The sequence below is a fragment of the Manis javanica genome, chromosome 16 (assembly GCF_040802235.1).
Source record: "Manis javanica isolate MJ-LG chromosome 16, MJ_LKY, whole genome shotgun sequence".
In the NCBI taxonomy this organism is placed as follows: Eukaryota; Metazoa; Chordata; class Mammalia; order Pholidota; family Manidae; genus Manis; species Manis javanica.
Window position 1 is genome coordinate 7,466,524 of NC_133171.1, and position 20,305 is coordinate 7,486,828.

Genomic DNA, 20,305 nt, shown 5'->3' on the forward strand with positions numbered 1-20,305 from the left:
ATGATTTGACTTCCAGTTCAGTGTCAATAAATAAAGTCTTATAGGAACCTGGACATATTCATTTGCATAATGTATACTTCTGCACTGCTTCTGGGCTGTGATGTGGCTACCGGGTGGTCTGCAAAACCTAAAATGTTTACTCTCTGGTCATTTACAGAAAAAAAGTGCTAATACCTGTTGGCCACAGCACAACATAAGTACACTTCCTGCATTTATGAAAACAATAGTAGTTGAGTTACTATGAGAATTAAATGAGATAATGAATGAAAAATAGAACATCAAAAGCATGTGTATATATTCATAATTCAGTTGACACTGAGGAAGGATATCATATACATTAATACCCATCTACTGGGGGTTGCTGGTTGGAGAAGGAACAAAACTTTATCAATAGTCTGTTCAAAAACAAGTAATATTTTTATTCAGCAGGGTTGAAAATATCTGGGATAGGACCACAGATGTGTGAAAGTATATGCACATCTAGAAGGGAAAATAACAAGACTTACTTGCTAGATTGCTGCGATTCCAGATGAGATTTTTAATGCCTCAGCTATTTAAACTACTGTTTTAAAATAAATAAGAGAGAAGGGAGAGTGTCCAGCCAATCTTACTTCAATATTTAGGATGAAAAAAAGTTTTTTTTCTATTGCCCAAGTGAATGTTGAACTGTATTGGGTGTGATCTAGTTGTCTGTATATTCCACATTAAGTTCTCTACAGGCAATACTGTCACAAAAAATTGAGAGATGTAAAGAGTCAAGTACTGAAAACAATGTAATTTTAGAAAAGTACAATAGCCATGATTTATAGGTTTTGTTACAATAATATTAGAATAGCCTGTCACCTGTTAGATAGCTCATCTTTTATGTAAGTGTTTAATAAGAAAAGCAAAATTCTACTTGTTTCAATTAACTTAATCAGAGAGCCAGGAGAAAAAAAACGAACATTTTAAATGGGGTTGAGTCAATTTTCAGGTTTGGAAAAATACACAAGGATTGAAATTTTTCATAAGGGGTCCAGAGCTTCAGTATGCCAAAGAATCATCTAGAAATAGCAGAACTTGGATTTTGAATCTTATTTTCTAATAGTCATTGTCTAGGAAGTTTCCAGATTAACTTAGTTAATGCCTGTGGTGTATCATTAGCATTCTTTCCCCATCACTGTGATCAGCTGTTCGGTGAACCGGAAGGGTTTGCCACATGGACACAGCCTTATGAGCCATGAACAAGCTTCAGGCAGGAAGTGGGGTTGCGCCCCTATCTTTCCTGAGGTGGGCACAGAATGATCTAGACAATGAACTCCCAGGAGGCTGGGGCAACAACTCCTGGGCTGGGGACATGGCTTCGGTATTAGTAATGGGGCCTTGGGCAAGCCACTTAATCCTGCTGCCCCTTGACTTCCTCATCTCCAAAGGCAGATAGATGGTAGTACAGCTTACCTCGTGGACCTGTGAATACTGACCAGGAAAATCCATGGAAAAGGGTTAACATACGGTGTCTAGTGTACCGTCCTCTTCCAATAAATTAGCCATTCTTATTATCATGGGCCATAAGGTAGCTAAAAAGCAAAAGCAAGCTAAATATTTCTTGGTGGTGGGCTTTGAGCAAATGCTTTTGCATTTTCTGCCAGCGCTGGCTCAAGCGGTAACTGCAGGCTGTTCAGCTCATTGGCTGGGGAGACATGAAAGCGTCTGGCAGAATTTATGATCAACTTTAAGTCTTTGCGGAGTGCCTTAGGCAGAAGCTCTGCCTTGGCTTTAGCACTTGATGAGTGATTTTTTTTTTTTTACGCTAATATCTATCCAACGAAATGATGAAGTACACACTGGTCATTGGATGTGCCAGCAATGGTCAATAAACAATGACAAAGGATCTTTCTCATTCTCACGATAAACACTGTTGCTCCTTCTCACCATCTCCTTGACAAACACCATCTGGAGTTCACTTTCACGGAGCGGCAGCTCACTGCCATGAGGCGGGATGAAACCAGTGGCTTCCTGAGGATTTATCTGTGCCTTTTTTTTAAAAAAAGCATGGGAACTGAAGGGGCCCTGTGTTTGGACTCAGGATTCTAGTGGCTCCCTTCCCAAGCTGACTTGGGAGACAACTTTGGGTAATGATTTATTATTAAAATCTTGACTCTCTGTCATCTCAGCTTCTTACTTTTGCATTAAAGGAGGGGCCGAGCTGACTGTGAGGGAGCTGGGGGCTTGGAGTGGGGAGGAAAGAGACTTTGGGTCTTCCATGCATGAGAGTGCGATGGTAGGAAGGATGATTTAACTAGCGTGTTGCGTGTGATGAAAGCACACTCCCTCTTTGGTGTTTTTATGAGAAACAATGGTAAAGAACTAAATATGTGTTTGGATGTTGAACTAGTGTTTAATTGAACTCCACACTGGGCAAACATGGGGCTATCCCTCTTAGCTCCTAGTTTATCCTCTGTGCCAAGAACAGTGGGTGACACATAAGTGTGTAATAAACATTTGTTGAATGATTTGCCACCATTGTGGGTCCAGGTATGTGTCTCATGAACCTAATGCCGTAGGTCTCCAGATATCCTCATTTCGGTGTAAATGCCCCCCAAATCTCCTTTGCAAGGATTGAGCCTTGTTGTAACTCTCTTCAGGCCTCCCCCCCAACCCCTTCCTGCCTCCAACCACCCCCATACCCACATCTCAGAGCAGCTCCGTGTATCTTTAGAAGACGTCTCTCTTAGAATTTCCCAATCTGTCCTTTTGCTTTCTGACCTGGTTTCCTCATTCCTTGACTGGGGTGGTCAAGACTTTATAAGGCTTAAAGATGACATTTGGTCAAGGACCAAGGAATACGTACTTCTCTGTGGCTCGGCCAGTGTTCCCCTCCCAAAAGTCCTAGAGAAAGGTGGATGGCCATGCTGTGATGTGGAAGAGAAAAGGATCTAATACAGGGGAGAGATGGCCCCAGGTCATCATGAGTGGATGAGGAAGAGGGCAGCCACAGCCACATACAGCTGATCCTGAGTCCCACAGGGTGGCAGGAACACCCTATTGTGCTCCGTGAGTACGTGTGCATGCACGTGCGTGTGCTGTGCGAGTGTGTGTGTGAAGCCATGAGCTCTCTTTAGAAGCTGAGCTTGCTGTCTGTGCACAGGTCTCACCTGTGCCACTGTGGACCTCTTGTCATTGGAGTGGGGGTCGGGACGGCTTTAAAGGAAGCTGCGACTTTGGGATCTGTCATTCACATAGGAATAGAAGGCAGCAGCCACATGCCCTCTACCTGGCTGAGAGCGCAACCTTGAACTCTGTGTTCCCTCCCTCTCTGGAGTGGCCAGTCATTCCTGACATTGCCAGTGACCCTCAGGAAGGCTGTGGGCCCACATGAGGGAGACACCAGGGTGTATTCCAGCACCAGTGCAAGTCTCCCGCTATGAAGACAAAACTTGCCTGAAGGACGTTTGTTTGTAAGCTAGGTAAGGCTGAAGATGGCAGGAAGAGCAGAACAGTGTTGTGGTCCATTTATCTTATTAGTAGGTCCTCCAAAGTCTCATCCTTGTTTTTAATACCACACTGCCTGGGTCTAAATCCCCGTGCCAGCACTTCCTAAGCTGTGTGACTTTGGTCAAGTTACCTTACTTCTCTGTGCTACACTTTCCTCATAGTTAAAATGTGAACAATAATGATGATAACTTCCCAGAGTCATGGAAATTGTTATGAAGATTAAATGCCTTAATAAACCAACATGCGTAGAACAGTGTCTAACATACAGTAAATATTCTATAAAAGTTATGATTATTTAAAAACCACTTACAATACATAATCTCAAACATTTAAAACCCTAGAGACTTTTGAAGAAGAAGACGAAAAGAGGAGAATGATGGATGGGGTTAATTCCTTCCTTTATTCAATATTTTCGTAATGTACACCGGGTGCCAGGTAACTGTGAAGAAGAACCTAGATAAAGAAGAGTTTCTGTTCCTGAGGATTCACAGTTTAGTGGAAGACTTAGAAACTTAAGTAAAATATCACAATATGATGATGGCCTATATACTATAGCAGAAGTATTTAAATTTCACCATGGGAAGCAGCCACTTGCCTGGAAGGCTTCACACAGGGAGGTGTTAGCAGGTGGGAAAGGAGGGGACGCCGCAGGTGGAAGGTGGAGCTGTGAAAACAGGCGTGGAGGGGCCCCGCAACTCTGTTCCAGGAAGCACTGAATGCAGCCTGAGCTGGAAGAGGTGAGGGTGATGGCTGCCTAGGAGAGCGGGTGCCAGGCTGACAGAGTCGGGAATGACCATGCTTGGAGTTCAAGCATCACTCTGACAACAAAGAGCAGGGGTGAGATGTGTTCAGATTCTGGGTCTCAGAAGACTGGTCTGGCTTCACAGCAATTGGAGTCCTTTTTGTTTCCTCTAATGAATATTTTATTAATTATCATATCATAGTCACAAACATCACATCATATTGTGATATTTTACCTAAGTTCCAAAGTTCCCCACTGAACTGTGAATTCTCAGGAGCAGAGATTCTTCCTTCTTTATTTAGGTAAACCTACTTTACACAGTTACCTGGCACCTGGTATAGATCACAAAAATATTGGTTAGAGCCTTGGTGCTCAAAGTGAGGGCTGAGGACCAGCATGGCCCCCATCACCTGGGAGCCTGTCGAAAATGCAGACTCTCAGGCCTGACCCCAGACTCACCAAAATCAGCCTTTTAACAAGATTGCCTGGTGATTGGTTTGCACAGTAAAGACGGAGACTGCTAAAGTCTGGACTGTGCTGCGTATTTAGGTCCAGAGCATTCATTTTCCAAATCTTGCCCTGTCCCTCATCCCGTTGCTGGGAAGTTCAGCTCAATGAGCAAGAAGGGCCCAGGGCACTGGGGCTTTGGGCTGAGGATAGCCCTGGTGAAACGCTCCCTGAAGGACTATTGTTCCCGAAATGTCCAGATGCTCACCTGTGTCTGGGTCCCATGGCTTCTCTCAGTCAGAGTATTTGTGTTTAGCAGCCAGGACGCAGACATGTTTCAAGATGTTTCTGTTCATCAAGTACTTAAAAATCATCATTATCAGGTTTTCGCGTCTGGCCAAAGGCCACGTTGGAAGTTATGATCTGTTCCCATAGTCTGCATCCTGCCAGGCTCCCCCCTGCATTACATCAGCAGCCCCACTTGTGACCTCTATTTTCTAAACCTTTCTCTACCCTTCTAGAGGTTTCTAAACTCACCTCTGTGTCTCATTTTTTGGTGGGGAGGGGATAGAGTGTCTTTTCAACAAAATTATTTAATCTACCAGCATCCTCTCAGTTCATAAACAGCCTGGGAAGGAAGCCTCTCTCCTTGTCCAGAATGTATTCACCTTACATTTATAATTGTATTCACACACTTACAAAGAAACTGTGGCTCTGGGGAGAGAGAACAGTCACATCGTGATATCTGGGGGGCTGTTTTCCCCTGGCTCCTACCGAAGGCAAGTGCATATGAACTAAACATTGCACTGCCCAAAATAAATGAGCCTCCAGGCATCAAAGACTTTTCATAAAAGATGAAAAGCAAAGCTTTTCAGCTCTGCCCGTGTACTTTTTTCCAGCTACTATAGAATTGGTATGACATTTCAAAGTATAGGAAAAGCCCAGAAAATTGTAAGAGAATTCTTTTCTCCTTTCAACTTCCTATGGTAATGAAAAAAAAAGAAACATCTGTGGTCACTGGGTGTATCTTACCAAGTCCACCCTGGAACTAGGTAGCCATCACAGAACAGCCTGGTGACATACTGTTCTTGGAACAAATGCTCTGCTGAGCAGTTAATCAGCCCTTCATTCCAACTTGGGGAGAAGAAGCGAGAGGAAGGGAACTGCAGGGAAGAGCCCCGCTTTCTTACCCTGGCACATCAAGGGTAAGTCTGAAAGCGACACTAAGAATCGATTTCAGCAAAGACATCCTACTGAACACAAAGGTATGAAAGAAACAGGAAAGGATCGGAATGCCTGTACTAGACAGAGCACAGCGGTTAGACCAGGGTCTAACCACTCAACCTTGGCACTGTGGACATTTTGGGCTGGGTGGCGCTTTGGGGGGCTGCCCTTCGCTCTGCCGGTTGTTTAGCAGTGTCTCTGGCCTCTACTTAATAGACGCCAGGGGCACTCCCTTGGTTGTGGCAATCAAAAGTGTCTCTAGACATCGCCACATACCCCCTGGGGGCAATACCACCCCTGGCTGAGAACAACTCATTTAGACTAAAGAAAGGGTGTGCTGGGTTCATCCCAGCTCAGCCACCTGCTAGCTCCGTGGTCTTGGATATGTTTCTTAGTCTCTCTTGAGCTCAGTTTCTTCATCTGTGAAAATGGGGTTCCCTCACAGGATTACTATAGGATTAATTACTTAAATGCATCATCTAGCACGTAGTATGTGTTCAATAAATATTAATTATTTTTGTGATGTGTAATGAAATTTTACCTCTTACCTGAGGTAAATTTCCGGGATCAAAAATGGGAATGGCTCATCGGTAAGAAGATTAAGGACAGAGACCACATCTTAGATTTTCACATGGGGGAAAATTCTGCCGTAGTGAACAAAAGCATCGACTCGCCCTACATTCATGCCCGGTGAAAAGAAAAGCGCTACACACATCGGATTAGCAGAGAAGCTCTAGAAATTCTGAAGTACTCAAACAGCCTTAATCGGGGTGCCAGATTTAACCTTGGAAATCTGGAAAACAACAGAGTACAGTATAAACAGAGTAAGAGAAAGAACAGAGGGCCTTTTAGAAAGCTGTAAAGCTAAGACAAAATCCTCCATAGTGCACAACACCCGCTGTCTCACTTAAGCGCCTCACTTAGAAAGCGCCTTTGGGAACTGGAGTGAGCAGCTGTCTTTACTGAAGAACATGACACATGTTCTTTGCTCCTGTAACTTGCACGGTCTCTGAAGACAGAAGCAGAAACCTCCTGGGTTCTCTGCGATGTTGAAATAAGGACTCTAGACAGAGCCTGGGGCTGGGGCAGGCCGGGTGGGGAGTGCCGTGGAATACGGTTGCAATCCACTGAACAGCCACCAGCTTTTGATTGATTTTATTACTGATGCATAAGTCAAGCAAGTTGTGAACTTTAAACTGATTGCGACATGTTGCATTATCATTGTGTTCTCTGATTAATTTCTGGTCTGATCTTATCTCTGAGTTCCCAAGATGCTTCTGAAGGCTTTCATGTTCACAGCCGAAATCACACTTTCTCTTCTCCTGCCAGTGTTCCATGTTCCCAGAGTGCATGTAGATAGGGAAAAGTTTTATATAGCACAAGTTAGCACTTTTGGGACCTCTCCCTTGCCAATAGCAAAATTCCAAAGGGTTTGAAAGAAAATTTTGTCTCTATCGAGTTCTCCTAGCTTTTTTGGTATATCTTTAATCACGGTGATCATTTCAAGGGTTTGGTTTATTTTTTCGTGTTACTCATCTACATTTTCCTTTTATATTTCATTTTCTCCCTCATTTGTCTAAAAATGTCAGTGTCACCTTGACTATTATCAGGGTTATTTTTCATGTCAAGAGGCTCAGAGTACTAATCTAATTGTGTAACTTTACCTGGTTCTAATTTTTTTTCCCCTGAGACACTGTTATTAGTCAGGATCCTGGTAGAAAGATGGCTGACTGAAAAGAATATTAATGAAGCCCCTGGAGCAGAGTTAATGGAACCAGCCTGGGTTGGTGAGGCCCCCGGACCGGGAACAGGAAGCAGCCAGCACCACCCTGAGGCTTAAGGGGCATTGAGGGGTGCGGGCGAGTCATCCTAATCTAGGAGAAACAGACAAGAGGAGGGGCCACGGGGAAGGTAGCTGCACTGGAGGGGAGCCCCCGGCAGTCCTGGGGGGGCATGGATGGTGCAGGGGGATCAACGACCTAACCCTCTCTTTCCCCACCTTTTGGTTTCCTAATGACGCCTCGGACAGGCCGATCTGGATGATCCAGTCCAGATAGCTTTCCTGGCCCAGAGGGGGGCAGAGAATACGTAGGGATTGAGGCTGGAATTGTGTTGAGGGCACAAACAGAATAATCGTTTCAACGTCTTTCTTACTTTAGGCTGTTGAAATTCTCATTAGATTATCATTAGGTGGACAGTTCTCAGGAGAATATCAATGTGGGTGCACGAGTGCATGCCAGTTCTATTCTTATTATGATGAAATCAATTTATAGTCTCCCTAGACATACACATCCATATTTTAGGAAACTTCCCTTTCTCCTGCTTGATCAGTCTTCTGTCCCTGTACAGAGTGGACAGCTGTCTTTAAAAGCCTTAATGCCTATGTGATAGAAATGTTAATTCTCAGTCCTACTCTGCATCCACTGAACCAGAAGCTCTGGGTGGGGCCCATCCATTTGTGTGAACGAGCCCTCCAGGGAGTCTGATGCTTGCTCAAGTTGGAGCGGCACTGGGCATGATGTTGTGCAGAACATCTGGGATGCTTCTCTCACACCACACCTTCTTGTTCCAGTTGTTGCTGTGCAACAGGAAGTGCAGAGCTGTAGCCTGACCACGCCTCACATCAGCTGCACCACGTCTATGCTCTCTGCCCCTGGGCTGCTCTTGCACTGTGGGGTGGCATGACTGGGGGAGCTTGCTCAGCAGTTCTTGGGCATGTGCAAACCTGGAAAGGCTAAGGAGCTTGTTCACAGTCCTGGGGCAGTGCTGGACCAATGGAGGTGGGGAGCCAGTGCATAAACCACTCTCCCGTAGTCATTCTATGTGGCTCCTCAGTGGGTTCCAGTGGGCCTGAGCCCCATTGGCCCAAAGCATTTACCACCTCAGTAATACACTTCGGATTGGTTTTCCATCTTCTGAAGCCCTTCATTTTTGTTTCCAAATCACTTTCCAAAATAAACTACCTTCATGCAAACCCTTGTCTCAGCCTCTATTACTTGAAGGACTCCAAGCTAAGACAAACATCCTTTCCCCATCCTTTACCAATATTTTGCTCACCTTTAGAGATAACTTCACATGTCACCTCTAGCTCATAAACCTCTGTCTCCCCAGTTAGAATCAAATACTTGTGCTCCCCTACTGCTTATTCTCACCATCAGAGCAGTGGCCATAATCTGTCTGGCAATGTGATTGTGTAGCTATTTGTCTTCCCAGATAGATTAGCATTTCTGAGGTCAGGGACAGTGACTGTTCATTCAAGGAACACTCTCCCACCTACCCGTGTCCTGGCAGGTTTTTGGATGTGCTGAGCACAATGGAAATCTGTTAAATTAATATAATGTCAGTCATGTTGGACAGTTATTAAAGTCACATTGTAATATTCCCAGCAAGTCTGACTTGGAGTAGTGGTATTCTTTATTGTTATGGTCTTGAAGTTAAGAGGCTTCCTCTTTTAGCTATTTTCAATACAGTTGTTGTTCAGAAATGAAGTCAGATTTGTTGTGACCATGCAGTACAGCCAGGGCCACTTCATAGGCATGTGACCCATGCTGTTGCAAAGGGCCCTATGTTCAGAAGGTCCCCACAATGCTTGGCTGTTGTCACCTTGAAATTCTTAATAATTTGGCCTTTGACATTGTGTTTTGTGAGCAAAGTCCAAAGGACAGTGGAGCACATACGTGAGCAGAGGAGATACACCTAATATGCATGTCCCCCTTTACCTGCTGGCCCATTCACATGCAGCGTTCATGAAGGCCCATGAGAACCGAGGACACATGGGACACATGGGACACCCAGGACACATGGGAACCCAGCAAGACTCAGAGCGACTGTGAGGCAAGTGGCTATGTCATGGCTGAGCAAATGGGTGGGGTAGGTAAGTAAGGTAAGTGGGAAGGGAGGGAGAGAGGCCATGATCGCCCATTAGAAATGGAGTGTGCTTCAAATGCAGAAAGAAAACAATGGTATTCTAACAACCAAGGAACCCTATCATAACCTTTCTCACTCATGTTATTTCTCTGTATTAACTGCTTATGATGAAAATTATGACATTGTAGAAAACAGAAAGATAGGATAACTCATAGCTCCTTTTCCATTTGGTCCTTCCTTACCTACCAGTAAGCTGAAGATAGAAAGTGTAGGTGGAATGTGCACATATTAAGAGGTGAAATGAACACAGTTTGGTTAATTTTGTTTAGTGTTTCCACTGTTTCAATAAGAATAAAATACATGTACATACATATGAGCTACAAAATACTGATTGTATAATTTCAGCAGCTCTGCATACAAATTGAAAGTTCTTAAATTTGCATTTAAAATGGTCATTGCGTAATATAAAGATGAATGGGAAGATTTAAATATATTCATGCAGGGAAATAAATATTAATTCAGAGGAAATGAAAAAGCAATATATTAAGAAGTATTGTTCAATGAGTCGAACTTAGTGTGTGTGTGTGTGTGTGTGTGTGTGTGTGTATGTGTGTGTGAGCATATAAAATAAAATGCTTGAATAAATAACAGGAAATATTGGTAAGGTGAGCTGCTTCTCTTTTCAGTTAGAATGTCCCAGGCTTTGGGAACACAAAGATAAAAGCCATTACCCTTGTCCAAGGACTTTACAGATTAGCAGGGGATTCAGACAAGCAACGCAACAATCAGAGAAGAGAGTGGCGAGACGTCTGAACATCTACCTGCCTGGGGGTTGGGAGCAGAGGGCAGGCATCTCAGTGCGAGCTTGGTGGTGGTTCTGGGACGCTGACCACGAGCCACCCTCTACCATGGTGTGTGGCTCATGATAGACCCTCGACAGTCAGAGGAATGAATCTGATTCAGGGTATTTTTCTGGAGGAGGTGACTTCTTAACTGAATGTGCAGAACAGGAGCTTATGGACACCTCAGTTGTCCAATTAGCCTCCAGATTTCATGATGAAGTTGTGACTGAAGTTACAAGGGGAGGCCTAGGCAAAATGGTATTTCCAAGACAGTCTCCCCTTACGATGGTGGCATTTGCATCCAACCTTGGTAGAAAAAGAAACACTGGGGCCCATTCTTGCTTTATGTGCTGTTCTTAGTCACAAGGGTAGGTTTTAATTTTGCATTATAAACTTCATGGCTAAAAATTAGAAAAGTCTTTTGTATTCCTTATGTAGACATAGTACTTTCCCTCCCCTTACATTTCATAAGTTCATCCATATAACCTATTATTTTTTTCTATGTACTTCATTATTTCTTTGCTGCAAGAGACTTAATGAACTTCACCCCTGAAAACAAGACTTGGTCAGCAAGCCCCTTCTCAGATGTCCCCAGAATCCCTGAAGAGGACACGTGGCCATAACTGCCATCCAGAGAGCTTCTGAAATGCTTTACCTGCCTTACCTTCTGGCTCTTCTGCTTGGTGTCACCACTGTTTGGGTATTAATTAGGCTGGAGATTCTTGAGTATGGCTTTGTGTCAAGTCACCTCCATGTCTTCCCCGGAACTCAGCACAGTTCTGGTACACAGAAGTACAATAAATGGGGTTGGTTGATGAACGAGCTAATACCATCTAATTGCTCGCAAGCTTCTTTAATTATGGTTTATTTGTGCCTTGCCTCTCTGTCTTATTTATCACTCTTTACCTGATACCATTTAACATAGAAAACACACATGTGTGCACAGGCACCCCTCCATACAAACACATACACACACACACTGGCTTTAAATATGTACAGCAGAATCTTACAAAAAGATTTAGGTGGGACACTCACACTTGTTAAGACAGTTCACAACATAAAATAATGATGGATTGCTTAGTCTCAGCGCTTGCACATTTTAGCATGATGGAATCTCTTGGTAGTGTCTGATTTCAGAGCTCACCTGTATAGACCTAGTGACAGCTTGTGCTCCTGAGTGGGTTTTGGGAAAGCCCTTATTTTTTATAAAGCTAAAATTAAACTACACGTTTTTACATGCCACTTAGTGGCAGCAGCTGATGCAAAACTTTGTCAACACAGAACTTTTCACACCTTGAGTTTCGACTTTGGTAAGTGGATTACTGTGTGAAACTGGGGCTGGTTTTCAGCATTGAAAATGAATGAGCTAACTTGGGAAAATTAAAAGGCATGGCCTCTATCTTCCCTCGAGTTAAAAATCTTTTAATGCCGAAGAAAGTTGGGTCACTTCTGTTGTTGACACACTTCGGAGTTTCCTCATTGCAGCCAGGACATCTGGATCTAAGTAGAAACTGCTAAGTACTGTGACAGTGAGGTGGCCGTCTTTCCTGAAGCAGTTGAGAAGTGGCCTCATCTGGAATCTGAAAAGCTACGCTTGCCAAGCTCTCATCTGTGGAGCTAAATGTAACAGTGTTTGCTCCCTGGCTGCCAGCTCTGCTGCCCACGTGGCTGTACTGCCTTTGTCTCCTCACTGGGTCTCATCGCCCATCTTTGACAAAACGTCCTGCTCATCGTGAAAGGTGCAGGATGAACTCATGTGAAACTGCTCACTTCCAAGTTCCTCCCACTGTACCACACTTCTGTTCAAACAAGCCTCTGGACACAATTTCTCATAAAATCTGTGCAGGGAGAAATAAATCTGTCAACACATACCACTGCAGAGGCAGGTATGGGTGTCAAAAGTAAGATAGGAACTGTAACACAGGGCAAGATGAAAAAAAGTGCTAACTGAAATTGAAAGCTGAAAGCTAGTAAGACCCTCACAGCCCCTGAAACTGAAGCTAATGAGACCCTCACACCATAGACAGGCTGAGCTGTATGCAGGAAGGCCACCACCTGTAACATGACCCATATGCCATTATTACCTATGGTTATGATGATTATGACTTTCGAATTTTTGAGGCATTTAGATCTTACAAAGCATTTTTTAAGGTTTATGATTCTTGATCTTTAACCATAAGTAGGTAATGTAGTCTTTTACAGATAAGGAAACTGACACTGATAGAAGTTGAGTGATGCTGCCAAGGACACCCAGCTAGTAGGTGGTAGAGCTGGGGCTGAGAAACCAAACCTACGGGTGCATCGCACATTTATTACCGATGAAATTAATGTATATCCTTAGGTATCTTCAGGAAAAAGGGGATTCACAACAAATACTGTGTAAACTTGTCACGAGGTACCAACTTATCATAAAGCATAAACAGTAGGGCGATAAGCCTCTTGGGGTCTCAAAAGTGAGGATGAAACTAAGAATTGTTGAGTATTTTCAGCACTGTCAAAGGAGAAGGATGTTGTGTTTAGTAACATGAACATTCTGATCATTAAGAAAGTGTATTTTTCACTGAGGATGACATTTCCATCTGATTCTAATGCAGCTACCCTAATGCAGCCTATCAGATGATGCGCAATCCAGGGCCACTGATTATCACTTCTGTTTCATTGGGACGTAGCACCTGGGGAAGGGTGGGCGTGCTCTGCATAGTGGACGAGAAAGTTAGAGTCATTGGCAATGTTTGTCTTTTGCTTTAAAATTAAGGTATTGGCTCCCTAGTTTGTAAATAGGGCTCTTGGTGAACTTGGTTAGCATGCATCAGTTCTCCAGCAGCAACTTACTTCTGGGGGCGCTAGACTTGACTGAGTGTTTGAACGACTTAAGCACTGGATCTTAAAATCACAATGGTCATACCAAGTGAAGTCTTCTGAAGGTCCTGGCTGGATCTACCAGCTCACCTTCTCCATTACTTGTATCAAAATAAGTCTGATTGGATGGTCCACTGAAACAATGTTCTTTGCCAGTAGCATCTGAGACCTGAAGAACCTTTGTGATCTAGTCCAATCTCCTCCCCACATAGAGGTCCCATAAGTGGTCATCTAAGCCAGCATTGAGCTCATTACTCTCAATGTATTCACCTTTGGATAGTTCTAATTGTTAGAACTGGTTTTCCTTATATATTGAGCTGACATATTTCTGTCCCTTAGGTCGTTTCTGTAGAGCTGTACAGAATAAATCTACTTCACCTACATGAAAATCTTTGAATATTTGACTTGCAGCACTTACACACAACATGCAAGGCAGCAATTTTTTACAATAGATTTCTCTTCTCCTTGCGCATCTAAGGGCTGTTCAGTTTAAGAACTTGATTGAGTGACTTTTGCATTGGCAAAGTCAGACTGGAACAAGAGTTGAGTTTGTGAGGCATTTTAATCTTTCATTACATACTAATTGTCAAGAACTGCAAAGGTTCACCTACTTGTAAGCTTAACAATTTAGGATGCACCACACGGATGCTGGCCCTGAGTGAACAGGATTCTAGTGATTGACGTGACACTGTGGAAATAAAGTTGGGTATAATAACCCTTTCACCCCAAGAACGTTCTACTGTCATTTCTTTGGTCGCACTGAATCCATAGTGAACTTGCCCAGGACTGAAACCCATTGGCACGACAGTTATCCTGTGGCAGTCATGTCATAACACACTCCTTATAAACCAGCAGCATAACTCATTAAAAAAACAAAGGGAATTTTGGAATTACATTGGAGAAAAAAGTAGGATTTTTCATAAAGTGGCCCACTTTTGCACAGCACACCCTCTCTGGTTTTCCATGTCTATGGCAGAACTTCCTAATGAAAGAGAAAGAAATATAGACTGACTCCAAGAGATCAAAGATGATTAAAGAGTTAGAAATGAAGACATTAGGAGAAGAATGCAGTAATTCTAGGGACTGAGGGTACCAGAGTAGCTAAAAAAGAGGTCTTGTGGACCCTCAGTGATTGCGGAGGTAAGGTGTCACAAAACAGCTGCTATGAGGAATACTTACCAGTGGTTCTCAAACTGTGGCCCCCAGACCAGCAGCATAATCCTTACTAGGGAGCCTGGTAGAAATGCAAAGTATTCAATCCCATCACAGACCCACTGAGTCAAAAACTCTGGAGGCAGGGCCTTGCAATGTTTAGCAAGCTTTCCAGGGAATTCTGATGTGCTCTGAAGTTCAGCAACTGCTGCTTTAGAGGAGCACGTCTCAAAGTTTAAAATACATTGGCATCACCTGGAGAGCTAGTTAGGCGGCACATTGTTGCTCAGCAGGAATGCAGTGGGGCCTGAGACTCTGCATTTCTCACAAGCTCCCAGGTGGGGCCAATGTTCGGGTTTCTCAGACTACACTGAACAAACTTTAGAAGGAAGATTGAGTAGCCAATGATGGGAGGGCTTCATAAGGAAATAATCAGGGAGAATACATGTATTGTCACCATCATTTTATTCCTATTGATATTTTCAAGGCTATGAGCAAGAATAATGCAGCTTTCTTTGAACGGCTTATTGTCTGGGGTTCTGTGAATGCTTTCACTGACAGTCCTGGCTTTGTATTATCTATAACATGCTTCCTGAAGGCTCCAAGCCTTCAGGGCTACTCTGATTTTATTGTGAACAGCTCCTCTTCCCAGATAGAGAAGCTGAGGCTGGCCCACAGAGCTATTTGTGTCCCAAGGTCATGGAGACCTGGGCCAGCTGGGGCCAGCAGAGGCCTTCTGACCTGGTTGGTGCTTTCCCCAGGCCCCTTAAGCCTCTCTCTGTAGCCAGTGGGAAGTGGTGATGGAGCTCATGAGATTAACACTGCCCAGCTCAGTAGTAAAACCCAGACCAGTTCACTCTCCAGACTCGCTGGAGAATAACAGGAATCTTTATCATCCTTTCCGTCAGAAAGCATTTATTTAAAACCTCTTGGCTAACTTACAGGGTGAGCTGGCCTGTCACACACCATCACATGGAATGGAAACTGGCAATTAAATTTAGCAACCCACCTCGACAAATCCAGCCTGAGATGCTTATGGGCCAGCCCGAGAGGAGCCAGGAGTTTTCACTCCTAAATCAAGAGGTTTCCAGAGAAAGTGAAATAAGGCTCAGCGGGTTATGCTGGATTACGAGCACCTGTTCCCATCAGTAAGCGGGCGTCCTTACAGCGCTACAGCAGGACTCGGAGGGCCAGAAATGCCGCAGTGCATGCAGCCCAATGGAGGGCTACAGGCCTCATGGAATGGGGAGCTCCAAAAAGGGAGGCGTTTGCTCCAAGGACAGCTTGTTTGTTTGCTGCCTCTGGGGGCTGAGAGACACAACACTAACCAGAGGATAAATGTTATTTTACCTGTGTGCCCTGAAAAGAGCACTGTAATTGCAGCGTTGAGCCACTTGAGTCAATTTCTGTGATGGCAAATAGAGAGCAGGGCATGCTGAGTCATGAGTTTCCTGGGTTTATGGGGCGCAATCAGAACCCTAGCCTAGATTTGCTGTGCAGCCCTGTCTGTAGTCCAGGAAGCTCTTCTGTTATGAAGCTCTGCTTTCTGGAAAAGCCTGTGGGTTGACAATTAGCAAAAGTGGAATCTGTGTATGTTTCCAGATCTGGTGGTGTGTTTTGGGAAAGAGAAGCTATTTCTCATTTTAGCAAAAGATTCAGCCAGAGTCCCATGCCTTTGTGTGGCCGGGAATGTGGTTGTCAAAGGGAGGTGAGGGAATCAGGCCTTATACAAGCTAGACTTTTCAGTCACATCTTTCCCAGCCCTTGATGTGCCTGGTAAATTACTTGCGCCCAACTTCTGCAAGGGCTTGTCTTCAGCAGGAGCCCAGGCAGGTACACTGCTGTGGGTGGGAAGAGGATCCTGCCGACCCCAGGGAAAGGTGCTGGGTACGGCTCTCCATCCACCTGGGAGCACCCCGCTGCTCAGGTGCAAATAGACATGTCTGAGCTTCAGAATACCCATGGAGCATCTGTTCCCCACTGACGCAACAGCACCTCACAGAAAAGGGAGTGAGACTTAGGTGTTGTAAACTGAGCCCCAAAGGGAAGAAGGAGGCCAGTTGAGAATGGGAGCTACCCTAGATTCATAGGGAGGGGAGTGGCCCTTTAATTTCCTGAATAAGTTACCCTGATGAATTTCCAGTGCTGTTGAGAGATGATGGAGGGCATCAAAAGCCTGCAAAGCTGGTAGAGCCTTGTTTGCAGAGCCAGGTCCTCTCGGATGTCATAGCCGAGAGTCATGGTAGAACTTCCTGGAGCCATGGGTTCGATCTAACTCACCCAGCACAGATCCGTTCTATCTCTGCTTCCTTCCTACTTCATTTTCCGTTTACTCCCTCGCCTTCTTTCATTTGTTCCTTCTCCCCTTTTTAGGCCTAATGACAAGGAGTGCCATCAGCCTTAACTGCCGGTAGCCCTTGGGCTTGGGAGGTAACTGACTGGTCCTGTGTGGCTCAGTGGAAGCAGGTCAAGGCCTTGAGTCTAATACCAGGTGGACCCATGGTGTTGGTCGCTGTGTGCTTTCAGTGCCTGGGTTTCTTTCTCTGGGCGATGGGGATCTCCCATTTGCAAAGATGATTTCAAGGACTAGTGGGATGGCCTATACGATCACACCTCAGAGGAAGCGCATGGCTTGAAATGCTGGGCATTTACCTGCACAGTGATTACCACTGTTCATAGTCCCTCGCTGACATTCTTAGTCACGTCTTCCTCATCTGTAAAGCAGGTTGTGTCCTAAGAGTTGTGTTTGGCACAAGGTCACACAAGGTTGGGTGCCTCTACTGACTCTGAACAAAGAACAATTGAGTTCCTCACCTGTGATCAGATCATTGGTCCACAATGACCTCTGCTCCCTGTACCTGAAAGCCCAGCCCTGGTGGAGAAAATAGGCTCCTGTGGAGCCTGTCACACGGCCTCCTCGTCCCCCAGCAGCTGGGCCAAATCCAGCTCTGCTGTGTCTGGCCTACATCTCCCTGTTGCCTAGCACAACCTGCTTCTTGCTGAGAGAGGGCATGGGGCAAAGGTGTTGGCCATCTGGCACCGGGAGAGCCAGAGGACACAAGTCCACTTCAGGGCTTCAGGAATGATGGGCTGGCCTGACAGGCGTGAGCTTTACAGCCTGATTAAAATGTTTCCATTCTATCCGATTTTAATTCGATTCCTTTGCATATAGGGCATCTGAAACAGAGATGTCAGGACAGGACAGAAAAAGTGGGAAAGTCTCCTGTGAGGCCCGGATGACTGCAGTAGCCATGGCGTCACATGCTGGCCACCCGCCCGGTTCCCCGGCCCTGCTTCGGGCTGCAGCCATCTGTCCTCTGCCAACTACACCTCCCAGCCTCCCTCGCCACCTGGCTTCCAGCTGGGCTCAGCCCCAGGGAGTCAGTGAGGATAAACTGGACTAGATGTAGGAAGGGAAAAGCCAGGGCGGCCCCTCTGCTGCTCTGAGAAAGTGGGTCTCTAGCAGCAGGGCCCAGTGCGTGTCCCTCCCTGGGCAGCCCGTCTCCACGGTTCAAGCTCCACCACAGCCAGAGCCCCAGTGTTCGGGTGCTCGTGGCATTCCCCCTCCAAACCTGGGGCCGTGGGATGTCCCACTGTGACTTCTGTCTTGGATTAGCTGCTTAGCTCTGCTGACATCTCCATATCCAGTTCCTTCCATTCCATTTCCTCTATGAAGCTCCCTGGCTGGGCACCTAATGGATAAATGAACAGAACCACTGAGGGCACGGGGTCCCCTGTACCGATGAGGAGCCTGAGTCCCAGAGCAGCCCCAGAGTTGCCCGTAGGAGGTGTTACAGGGGGCCTGGGACCCAGCTCCCTCATGCTGCTCATGGATGCCTGTGGGCAGGCCTCGTGCTGGGGCCCTCGGGGCCCTAGCCTTAAAGGGGGCCACATTTTCCTGGTGAGGAGAAATGCAGAAATAAAGCTGAAGTTGCCAGTTGTTGCACAGAAATTGTGCAAATACTCTGATCAGCCAGAAAAGTCCTGTCTTTAACTAAAAAAAAAAAAAAAAAGACTGAAAAGAAAAGATAAAGAGAAACTTAGGTGTCAAGGTATTAAGGGAAGAAGTGGGTCTCCATATTTCTCCATTCTATTCACCTCTTCGGACTTTGAGGCAGGCCCTGGGCTGGGGACCTGACTTTTTTGAAGGGAAACAGAGGCCCCTCATTCCTCTCTGGGAGGGCTGGCTGTGGGGGTGGGGGGGCAAATCCAGAGCATCTTGCAGTGACTCCTTGGGATGTGCTGAGGAGCCTGACCCTTGTCACAACCAGACCCCAGCTCCAGGCAGACCGTGTTTGCACTGTGATGCCTTCAGCTTGGTCCGTGTCAGACTGGAGCACAGCATCTGCTCTACCATGGCCCAAACCAGCCCTCCCACAGGGCACTCGGCGGTCAGCAGGGCCCCAGCGCCCTGGAGGGGCTCCTCCCTGACAGCCACCCTCTGACTCTGCTCAGCCCATATCCAAGGGTTTGCATGGTGCAAGAAATTTTTCTATTAACTTAATTTTTAACTGTGGTACAATATACATAACATAAAATTTACCGCCCTGACCATTTTTAAGTGTACAGCTCAGTGGCATTAAGTTGCTATGCAACCATCACCTCCATTCATTCGCAGAAATTTTCATATGTAACATTCTACACCTGTGTAGGTGTCAGGATATTTAAATCTGTATGGGACACTGAAACTATGACCAGAGTCCTCATCTTTTCTCCCAATTCAGAAAGTTTGGACTTTAGCAAGAGGATACATTCCCAGCACTGAACAGAGAAGCACCGTGTCATAAACATATTAGCATTTCTGCAGAGAAACATCAGAATAAATCACAATGAAGGGATAGATAGCCATGCGCTGGTTGCAGTCAGGGTTCACCACCAGATGAATTTAGAATTCTTTCAGCTTCTAGAGCTTTTGGATTTCAGAACGGTGGATAAGAGATTTTGGACTTATAATAGGGAGTGGCAGATCTTGGACTGGGAACTTTTCATGTCTTATTTTTTTTGATAGTCACAATAACCTCCTGAGATGGAAATTCCACAGGTGGGGAATCTGAGGCACAGATTCTGAAAGTAATTTGCCCAGGTAAGTGCCTAAGCTGGGACTTGAATCCCAGTCTGCTTGATTCTCCACCCTGGGCTCCTGCTACATGCAGCTGACCACATGCCAGTGTCCACCGTAATTATCAATAGTGTTCCCTCACTCCAAATGAATTGGGTCTTGGAATATAGATCATATGGTCATGCTATGCCTTGGTGTTGGAACTTGCGTGGCAATTGTGGCAATTGTGACCTGGCTCTCCATTCCCATAGATGTTATTAGAGTTCACAGCAGCCTTCACACTTTGTGGGTCTTGCTTCTCCATTTAGCCAGCACCTCCTGGCTGGTGCAGATGTGGCGAACAGCCACATGAACTCGATCTCTCCCAGGAAGTCTTCCCTGAGTTATACAACCTCAGAGCATCTCATGGTCCGTGTTGCACTGTTTACATCTCGAGTATGTGGGATTATCTGTTCTCTCAAATTTATTTTCTTTTTAAAAATTGTGGTAAGACACATAGATTTACCATTTTAACCATTTTTAAGTTAGGTGGCATTAAGGACATTCCCATTGTTGTGTAACCATCACTACCATCCAACATCTCCAGGGCTTTTTCATCTTCCCAAACTGACACTCTGTCCCCATTAGACACTAACTCCC